The 10,202-nt window shown below is 29.3% G+C and overlaps 2 non-coding genes across 2 annotated transcripts; one reads left to right on the top strand and one right to left on the bottom strand.

Annotated features, from left to right (window-relative positions):
- The first annotated feature begins 7,695 nt into the window (after nucleotides 1-7,695).
- Nucleotides 7,696-7,768, top strand: TRNAV-AAC (transfer RNA valine (anticodon AAC)). The gene has a single exon. It is a non-coding gene; the product is annotated as a tRNA-Val (tRNA).
- Nucleotides 7,769-8,436: 668 nt separating this feature from the next.
- TRNAV-AAC (transfer RNA valine (anticodon AAC)) lies at nucleotides 8,437-8,509 on the bottom strand. Its single transcript has one exon. It is a non-coding gene; the product is annotated as a tRNA-Val (tRNA).
- Nucleotides 8,510-10,202: the final 1,693 nt, after the last annotated feature.

Raw genomic sequence — 10,202 nt, 5'->3', positions numbered from 1 at the left:
CTCACATTTCAAGATTTATTTTATTCCCACCTACAAATTCCATGTGTTTCACTTGCATGTATGTCCCATCTATTTAATACTAACATCTGCGTTTTCCCATCACTCGTAAGTACATGACAACTCCACAAGACAGAGCTTCAATTTCTTCAATTCACAGAAATTAGTGCCTTCCACGAGAAAAGATATGTGTGGTAGCATTTATTAAAAAGATATAAATTTATTTGAAGTGCCAGTAAGAGCAAGATAAAATTCCTTCTAAAACTGGCATAAAAGAATTATCAATAAATCAAAATTTTCCCTCTCTTGAACAGAAAATAAGTCAATCAAGGGTCATATTTCGGAGTTTTCTCTCTTCGGTTGACGTATGCGACTATGTTAAGATGTTATTCAACTTTTCCTATTTTTTTACCATGGTGAGAAGATTGTAAGATGTCTGCAAAGAATAACAGTAAGTGCTGTTTATACTTCCAGAGACTGCAGTTCACAGTAAGGTACCTTTTCCACAAAATTCAAAATAGTTATAACAAGAGAAAACACCATTTGTTTTGGCCAAGCAACGAGGCTCAAGGACTATTTCCTTGATCGCATGAGAATTTTCTTTTTCTGTGTAGTAAAAACTGGGCATTTTTCAACTAAGATATATCTTCACTGGGAATCAAGTGCTAACAAAAACAGCATTGAATAACTGCTTATCTTCTAATTCTTCGGTATTACGAATCTCCTCTACAGAGCTTTAAGAATTATCTTAATGTTGTAAATATATTGTGAATGATTGGCTGCTTTATCTCGGTTGTAATCATTATTGCTAATTAGTTACAAGTAAGAAATAAAATTCACAAATTAAATGCAGTTTGCAGCTATTTTTTGGCACTGTGCACTGTAAAGAGTAAGTAATTATTTTTTCTCTGTTTATTAATTGGGTTATTTATTCAACACAATGCAATCAAATCTTCATTGTAATTTCCATATAAATATCTTTATCATTAAGGCAAATCTAATTTAATAATTTTCCTAATATTTGATAAATTTTCGCAGAACTATTTTTTTTTAACATTGGCAGGCCCTTGGTTCATTTTGCTGCAAATTACTGCATAAACATGAGTAGTACCCTTTTTAAAATTTTAAAAACTAGAGACAATTGCTCTGACATTCTCTTGATTTTTTTTTGCTGTATCCTTCTTTATTTATTTTTCAATATTGGGTAAAATTTTTAGAGTAAGCTTATAATAAGAATATTTCGATGTTGGCATTCGCATAATCTTCTTCTTTATGATTTGCTTACCTAACTCATGTATAGCATTCTGCCATTCTGCAGACAACATATGAATGAGGTTCATCTGTTTTTGAACTCGCGGCCACTAAATTTCTAGGAGGAAAGGTCTCAAAAACTAAAAAAAAAAAAAAAAAAAAAAAAAAAAAAAAAAAAAAAAAAAGTTAGCAAAAAATCATATATTTGGGTTGTAATTACTACCCTACAGCTTTCATGTTTTTTTCTAACTTTATTAAGAACGTTTTTTTGGCGGAAAACATTCGTTTCAGATATATTGTGATCTGAAAACTAAATGCTGCTAATGCACTATTTGGTAGGGTAAAAAAACTTCATTTTGCAAAATTAATGAAGGATTGTGCTTGGATATAAGCCTGCACCTAAAAATTATTTAATTGTTAAATTATTAAATTATATATATGAAGAATGAAAAGAAAAATGCAGTAGTATTTTAATAAAGTAAATGTGATTCTAGACGGTATAATATCGACAACAAACCAATAATCTCTTTGTTAATTCAGTAGATGGAGCAATAAATTTAGTGAAAAACACTAATACTCCATTAATACCACATACAAGGGAAAAATTGCTTATCCTTACTGCTGATGCAATTAAAAATTTTCAAATCAATTTAAATATGAAACTCTCACTGTTGTAGCCGATATTGTAGCAACCAAGGAATGAGGGGGGAAATAGAAAGCAATTTTATGCTTATAATTGGTAAGTATACATACTCAATTTATTGGCCAAAGGTTCAAATACATTAAATAGTATTGACCATTTTATTCATGTTGTAGAGTTATATTATATCCAGAAGCTCTTGTGTCAAATTACTACACTCTCTACTAGGATAATAAGAGTTATTATCTTAGTCTAAAACAATCTCAAAGTCGTGAGAAGCTTAACATAAACGTTTTTATTTAACTCTTAAATGAATAGAAAGACACAAGTTATGCTGCAGACGAACCTCTGCTACTTGCAGTATTTAAATGAACATCACAGAAAGTCAAATTTTGAGCTGTAGACACAGTCTTGTACTCTCGGTTGTAGACGTATTGTCAATTGTAGACAATATTATCAATTGTAACTCAGTCTGATATTGCTTCAGCTACTACTATAATAACTACAAATAAAACAAACACTACTAACAAATAAACTCAGATATTTAACGATCCGTATTTCAAAATGTCAGCTAGCAAGACGCTAAAGCCAGAACATAATTTAGGCAGAGCTGACGATAGTAAGTAACAGAAAAATCGCGGCTGTTAGAAGTTCTAAAATGAAAAAATAAACATTCAAACTCTCAGCTTAAATACACAAAACAACTAATTTGCATTCTGGTAAGCATTACGTAAAAGGAGAAAGTTAGATTTAAATCATAATAATTGGTTAATTAAAATAAAATACCTTATGAAGTCATAAAATATTTTTTAAATCATCAGCTTGCTTGAGCTACATTTTTTGAATACATTGACACTGTTTAACTGTATCATCTAAAGTAGGTTGGAATTTAGTTACGTGACTCGCTCGAAAGTTATACAAAGAACTGGATCATTTCCATATAAACTGTGGAAAAAATTGAATATAGTAGACTATTCAAAGAACTCCAGCTAATGCAGTCAAAAAATGTAGAAGATCTTGTGCTTTGTTTCAAGCCGATTTCAGTCACTTCGGATAAAATTCAAAATGATAATTATTGTATAGCCGAAGCTCTTAAAGTTTGAAAAGATCTTGAAAAATAACTAAAAACATCTTGCTAAAACATACATAAAATTATTTAAAATATGATATGAACAAGTACTGTTACCAGCATACATTTTAGTACATATTTTATAATCAATGTACAAAGGTGAATTCTTATTAGTGAGTGGTATGGAACAGGAAATTGGAATTAGTAAAAGAAAATACATAAAAACAGCTTTGTTTAGTAGTATTAGATTGAAATTTATAATTCGTGTTCCACCTTTGTAAGGAACCCAATTTTGAAACCAAGGCAGTGAAGTCAGTGACCACCTTTGAGTTGTGGTAATGTGAAAGAAAATAGAAAAGAAAAAGAACTGTATTTCATTTGAAATGTTGAATGCAGCAAGAGTTACATAATCAGAGACTGAAGGACTACTTTCTGCTTTTGAAATTGGAAAAACTAATTGAAAAATTAGACTTATAGTCTTTCATATGAACTTATAGTCTTTCATAACTATAGAAAAATCTTCATTGCATGGTAACCATTCTAAAAATTAATGGAGGAAATAATTTAAAAGAATTTTATTTAAATAAAAGAATCCATTTGTTTTGATATTTTTTACTCTTTGCATGAAATAACCGAAAGCAACGATTCGGGAGAAAAATCGAAAACTTATGAATTAAAAAAATTAATTTAACTTACATTCTAGACTATTATCTGAAGAGTGAATTCTACTCAAATTAAATAAATTAATAAATAAATAATAAAAAAACATAAGATTACAGGTAAACTGTAATCTGATTTCGGTAAGCAAAGTTTAGTTTATCTGACATAGTTTTTAAGCTGAGCTGTTACGATAGGCTAAAAGTTAATGCCCCCCCCCAAAAAAAAATTCGAAGACATATAACATGAATTTTTATTTGAAGTGACAAAACCAAAGGGTAAGGGGGGGAAAACTGATAATAGTATTATTTTTTAAAATTATCATCGCTTGGAAACTTGCTCAGACAATAAATTAAATTCTTAATTTTTCAAGACCTATGTGTTCGTTTACTTCATCGAACTGCATGCGCACGAAACATGTATAATATATTTCCTGTACTTTGAGAGGGCATGAAATCCGTTTACTGAAAACAATAAACACCTTGTCCAAATGTTTACTGCTTTCAATAAATGGATTTTATTGTCTGTAAGGGGAAAAGATAAAAGAATAATGGTATAGAAAAAATTTTAATGAACAGGCTGTCTTCCACCAGGTCTATTATTTCCCATTTTTCACAGGGTAAAAAAGCTGAGAAATTGAACAAAATTTTATTTATTTTATACCGCTGAACATTTTATAGCAAATGAGCATTTTCGTTGTCAATATCTCAAAGTTACAGTATTTACTAAAAGGACTGATAAAAACTACACTAACGGTATGTAAACGCATGTGTCTTACATCCTTTTCTGGTAATACTCGTACACGCATTTTAATTGCATTTAAGAATATATTACTCCCCACAGATGAAAACAAATGAGCTAATTCCTCCCCTGAACACCTTTATGTTGTTCTCAACTTGCATTACATTTTAAACTTGACAATTTAAGGACATAAGCATTTTATTATAAAATTTTAATCAGATGCACATTTTGAATTTTCTTTTCGCTAATTTGAAAAAAATATAAAAAATACTTTAAAATAATCCTTATGCACCATTCTGGGATACATTCCTAAATATGAAGATATGCAAAACGTGTTGTATAGCCCAAATACTTAGATACTTAGTTGTAATATACTGGGTTTCTACTGCACTGTGGCAGTACTTCCCAGTAACAGGAGAGATATCCCGAAGAAACATAGCTTTGAAGAAAAATCAGGTAGGTCCTGTAGCAGGAGATCATCAGAAGAGGCTAAAAATGTATGGGTCAGGTCAGCTCATAACATTATACTTCCAGTTTCGTACTAATGAAAATACATTACTTGACCTGTTATACTATCCATTTAAGGCTTTAGAAATGTATTGGTGTTTGTCTCATAAGGATGCATGTAAGTAGTGAAGGAGATTCTTGAGTTATTACATTAATTCAAGATGTAGATTACAAAAGTGGCGTCTATGCCAGGGGAATGGAATTACAGTTTACTAACTTGGTTAAAGTCAGAGGTGCTGGTCACGTGTGCATTTTCCGTGATGTTGATTGGCAGAGGCGAGAGAAGCTTACGATACATGTTTTGCTTTATATTAAAAGAAATTATGGTCTATATACAAATCTGATGTGTAGAACTGTTTTCTAACATTATCAGTTATCTTGGAAAAATATACTCCACACATGAACTTATAGTCTTTCGTAACTATAGAATTTTCCACCAATAGTTATTAAATAGTTTCTTTGCATTATCCAACTATAACTTCGGTGACAAGTGGTGCCATCTGTGAAACAAAGTATCAGTTATCAAACTAAACATATTGAAATATCTACTGCGAAGAAATGTATAAAGCAATTTTTCAAAGCTAATGATAAGTACCTGAAAGCTTTGATTCCTTGAATATTGACTGCAAACCATATTTAAAGTTCCAGATATTCATCTTTATTCCAATGATTCAAGAAATTATTTGTAAGCAATTGAAATACTTTGCTTGTAAAACGTAGATTTCGTATAAGTAGCTAACATTACTGTCTTTTACATATTTATGTTCCATTAATTAATGAATTCATGAATATAATATTTAGAACTTCATTTATTAATTATTATTTCATTAATTAATTATTATTGGGTATTTCAGTTTGAAAGAGAAATATTTTCCTTATAACCATAGCTTGAACTGAAGAAATTGCAAAGGAACTGAAGTGGACTGGAGTATCATAAAAGTTTTGGTTTCCTTCGTGTGCAGTTAGTTATACAACGAAGACTTCATCTGTGGCAAGTATAACGTCTGATCAACTTCTTCACTACTGAAGACTTTGCACTTTTATTACAAGTGCACAGGATTTTTCCATTTTTATCGAATTTAACGAACTTTTACAGGTCCTTAGGGGATTGATAAACATGTAGTGGTAAAGGCCTTCGGGTTGAACACCACTTAACGAATGATGATCTCCGATCGTGTACAGAGCGTAGTGGGTAATGGAATATTACGGTATTTTTGTGCATACAATTTTATTACGTGTTTTGAACGCGTGGTTATTCATTGAAAACTCTTAATTTTAAAATCTGAAGGAGTAAAATATGTTAAAAAAGTTCTGCATGAGTTTTCTTTTCGAAAGTCATAATCTGAAAACGGTAGTCATGGGCCCCACGAGGGTGAGCTTTTTATCCTGTTATATTTTCCTATTTTTTCTTCCTTCTTTGATGTTAAATATGAACTCCTGTAATAAATTGCTACATTTAAAAATTCAGTTTTTTATGTTAAAGTATTTTAGAAAATATTGATATTAAAAAAAAGCTGAAATTCGGAAATATTGAACTTTTTTTTAGTTTCGTTTTCTTTAAAGTTAGAAAATTTATAGAATGTATCTCCATTTTTTTTAAATTGCAGAGTAATTAAAATAATATTGTATTGTTATGAAGTATTTTATCGAGTCGAAAGTTTTTTTTTTTTTTTTTTTTTTAATACACCTTTGAATATTTGTAATTTTTAATCACACTTTGCTATCTAATAGATATTTTTCGTAAATAATTTCTAAAGTTGTTGAAGTCAACAATAAAATTTTCTTGCTAGTGCTTGCTTAATTCTGATTAAATTATGGAATTGAATAAATTGTGAATTATTGATGAAATTATGGAGCAATTACTTATGTGTTCCAACTTCCTCATTCGCTTCAAAGTGATTGTGGCGACTTTGATACTGTGGCGCCATCTCTGAGTAGTAAATGTACAAATTGTAACCTATTTTGAATCCGGCAATTGTATTGGTCTGTAATTTTATTTATGTAAATAAAATGTATTATATGATATCTAACCAGTAAATTGCGTAAATAGTAAAGTCAAGTTGCATGTAAATTAATATAGGAAATTGGTATATTTGAGTTATTTTTTTATGTGAATGGCACGTTAATATGGTTTTTCAGATTTCCATTCTTTCAAATTTTATTTAAATGTAACCTTAAATTTTCCTTTCTCAAAGTTTATGAAACATTTCATGATATACTTCTTATGTGCATTTTACAGTACGTGTACTTATTGCTGTGTAGAGTTAAAACTGTAATACTACTTAATAATGGTAATAATCCCTGCTCAAACACTTATTATGAATGCATTACGTACAGTTCATTGTAAAGTGTGCTTATGTAATTAACTGTAAATGATATAAATTTATATGTACTCATTAATATATGTAATATAAATTGTGAATCATCGTTAATTATTATTATTAATATATTAAATTTATTAGCTTACACGTAATTTAAATTTTAATAGCTTACACGTATTAATTTAGAATTCAAACAACAAATGTATCTTAATTAGCTTAATTTAAATTTTTGAAGGCATAACATGTAATAAACCTATAATTATAAAATTTTAAGTGTTATAAATGCGTTGCATAAGTTCAGTTACTTATCTTCAAAATATATGGTCAATATTGTATTTATTTAGGAATCACTTTTGCTAACTATACCATTTGATGTTCCATAGCATAATTAAAAATGCATTCACTCTTTCGAATATGAACAGATTATTTCCCACAATTACAATTAACATTTTTATACAACTTCAATAGTTTGAGAGCTTGAACTTGAAAGTATTATGATCAATCTAGCATGTGTACCTGTGGTGTAGTGGTTATCACATCCGCCTAACACGCGGAAGGTCCCAGGTTCGAGCCCTGGCAGGTACAAATTTCCTTTTTTTTTATTCTGTATTTACTTAATTAGTAATGTATGTAAATTTTCCTGTACCTATTTAATTAGTAACTGTATGTATAATATTCGTATTTATTTATTTTATGTATTGTAAATCTTTTTTCTTTTTTCCCTGTATTTATATTTAATTAGTAACTGTACGCAAATCTTCCTGTACCTACTTAATTAGTAACTGTATGTATTATATTCATATTTATTTCTTTTATGTATTTTGAACATTCTGTTCCTAGACCATGGTCTGTTTCTGTATATCCTAATTAATTGATTTCATTGTAACATCCATGAAAAATGTTTACAATTGTTCAAAATGTTCCTTAGTTTCTCATGTATTTAAACTGGAATAATGTAAACAAAAATTATAAAATTTATTCATACCAATCTATCTATATTAATAAAACTTGTCACATTTTAAGTCCCCTTTTTCTATGATTACCATTTGGCAACCCCTTTGTTTGAAACTAAATGAAGCTTTCTTATGTTATGTTATATGGAATTTACGTTCTTATAGTACTGTATGGAAAAGAATTATGATTCAGTGATATATTTTCATGTCCTAAACTAATAATTTGTAAATATAAAATAAATAATGAATGGATAATGTTCTTTTAAATAAAATGCTCTAAAAAGCAAATAAAATATTTACTGTACCTGCCAGGGCTCGAACCTGGGACCTTCCGCGTGTTAGGCGGATGTGATAACCACTACACCACAGGTACACATTAGCACTTACAGAAAATATTATTAAGAACAAATAAGCTGTAGAAATAACAGCATTTCTATAAAATGCAGTCACCTTAAGTAATAAAGGAAAATCAAAAATAAGTATGAGTTAAAATGTTGATTTCTATAGCTGTGGAATAGCACTGACCAGTACTATTTTGCTCGATTTATTTTGCTTTAATTTTATATTCAGCTTTATGTTCTAATTTAAGAACTGTAACTAATTTATAAAAGAAAATGTTTTTTCGATTGTACTGTTTTTAGGTTGAATGATTTCAGACTTTTTTATTTCCATATACACAGTATTGTTTGAATGAAGTATGGTCTAGATCTGGTATGAAGAACTTTTAAACGAGTAGCATAGTTTTCTTTCTTGTTTTGAATTAAGTACTGTTATTATTAATATGTGTCAACTCTTCATTCAATCTAAATGGTTACATTTCGAATGAAGCACATGTTTTATTTTAATTTGAATTTTAATTTTCCTAATTAAACAGTAGTACTCTTCCGTTATCGGTCGGGGCCTGATTCAGAAAGTATGTATGCACGTGTGTCTGTGTATATATGTGTGTACATGCGTACGTACATATATACACGCATACATGAAACACGTACAAATGTTGTATATATGCATTCATACATGCATACATACATACATTTCTGAATCCGGTTCCGATAACATATTACCCATTTAGTTAAAGAGTTTACGCTCAACGAATTTGTTTCTACATCAGAAGCAGAATGAGAAATCATATTTGAATGCATTGCATTAAATAATTTTATTAGGTTAAATTATTTTCTGAATCTTTTAGTTCTATTAGTATGTTTCGCTTCGTCGGAGTAAATCTGTGTTCACATCCGAAATGTTATTAAACACATGGCGCCATCTATCAATCCTGTGTAGAAATAAGTTTATGTACAAGACCATATTCTAACCAAAAAACAAATATAAAATCCCTCTTGTTACATAATTTGGTTTCGTTTTCTGCTCTCGGTATTAAAAATAGAATGCAGTAAATCTTTAAAAATGTAAAGTACAAGAATTTATTTTTAGAATATAAGAATATATACAATTGTTAAAAATTTTATAATATATATTTACTTAAATCAATATGCCGACGTGGAAAATAAAACAGGCAAATCAAGAACCTTGTATTCTGCGTAGATTTTGTAAAATCCCAAATGATTGAGGGCAAAACAAGTCCCCCTTCATCAGGAAAAAAAAAAAAAATTCCCCCTTATGACGAAGGCACTCAAAATCGGTTGGGATTTTACAAAATCTACGCCGAATACAAGGTTGTTGTTGCTTGTTTTATATATTTACTTACTTTAAACTGGATCCTTACTTTTCAAGAAGCAAAAATATTCTTCGTTATAGATCCGTATTGTATCATTTAAACATATGAAACATATTTAACTAATTTTTTTAGTCGGTTTTAAGATCCATACGAAATTATATCTGGACTTCTTAATGAGTGATAAAAACACATACCTTTACAAAAAAAAAAAATTCTTATGAAAATGAAGTGAATTTGTTGGGTCCGAAATAAGTGTGAAAGAACTTGTAAATGAATTTGTAAAAAGAAAAGAGATTTGAAAGTGTACTGCTGCTCTGTGATCGATTTAATTCGAATTTTTAAATTTAACCACCTGCCATGTCAATTCTCTTCCCCCGCTTTTTATCAGCAA

The sequence above is a fragment of the Stegodyphus dumicola genome, chromosome 12 (genome assembly GCF_044657685.1).
Source record: "Stegodyphus dumicola isolate Sdum_Otavi_A_Nest chromosome 12, ASM4465768v1".
Taxonomy (NCBI): Eukaryota; Metazoa; Arthropoda; class Arachnida; order Araneae; family Eresidae; genus Stegodyphus; species Stegodyphus dumicola.
Note: the sequence above shows the minus strand (reverse complement) of the source record. Positions and strands in the feature narration are given on the sequence as shown.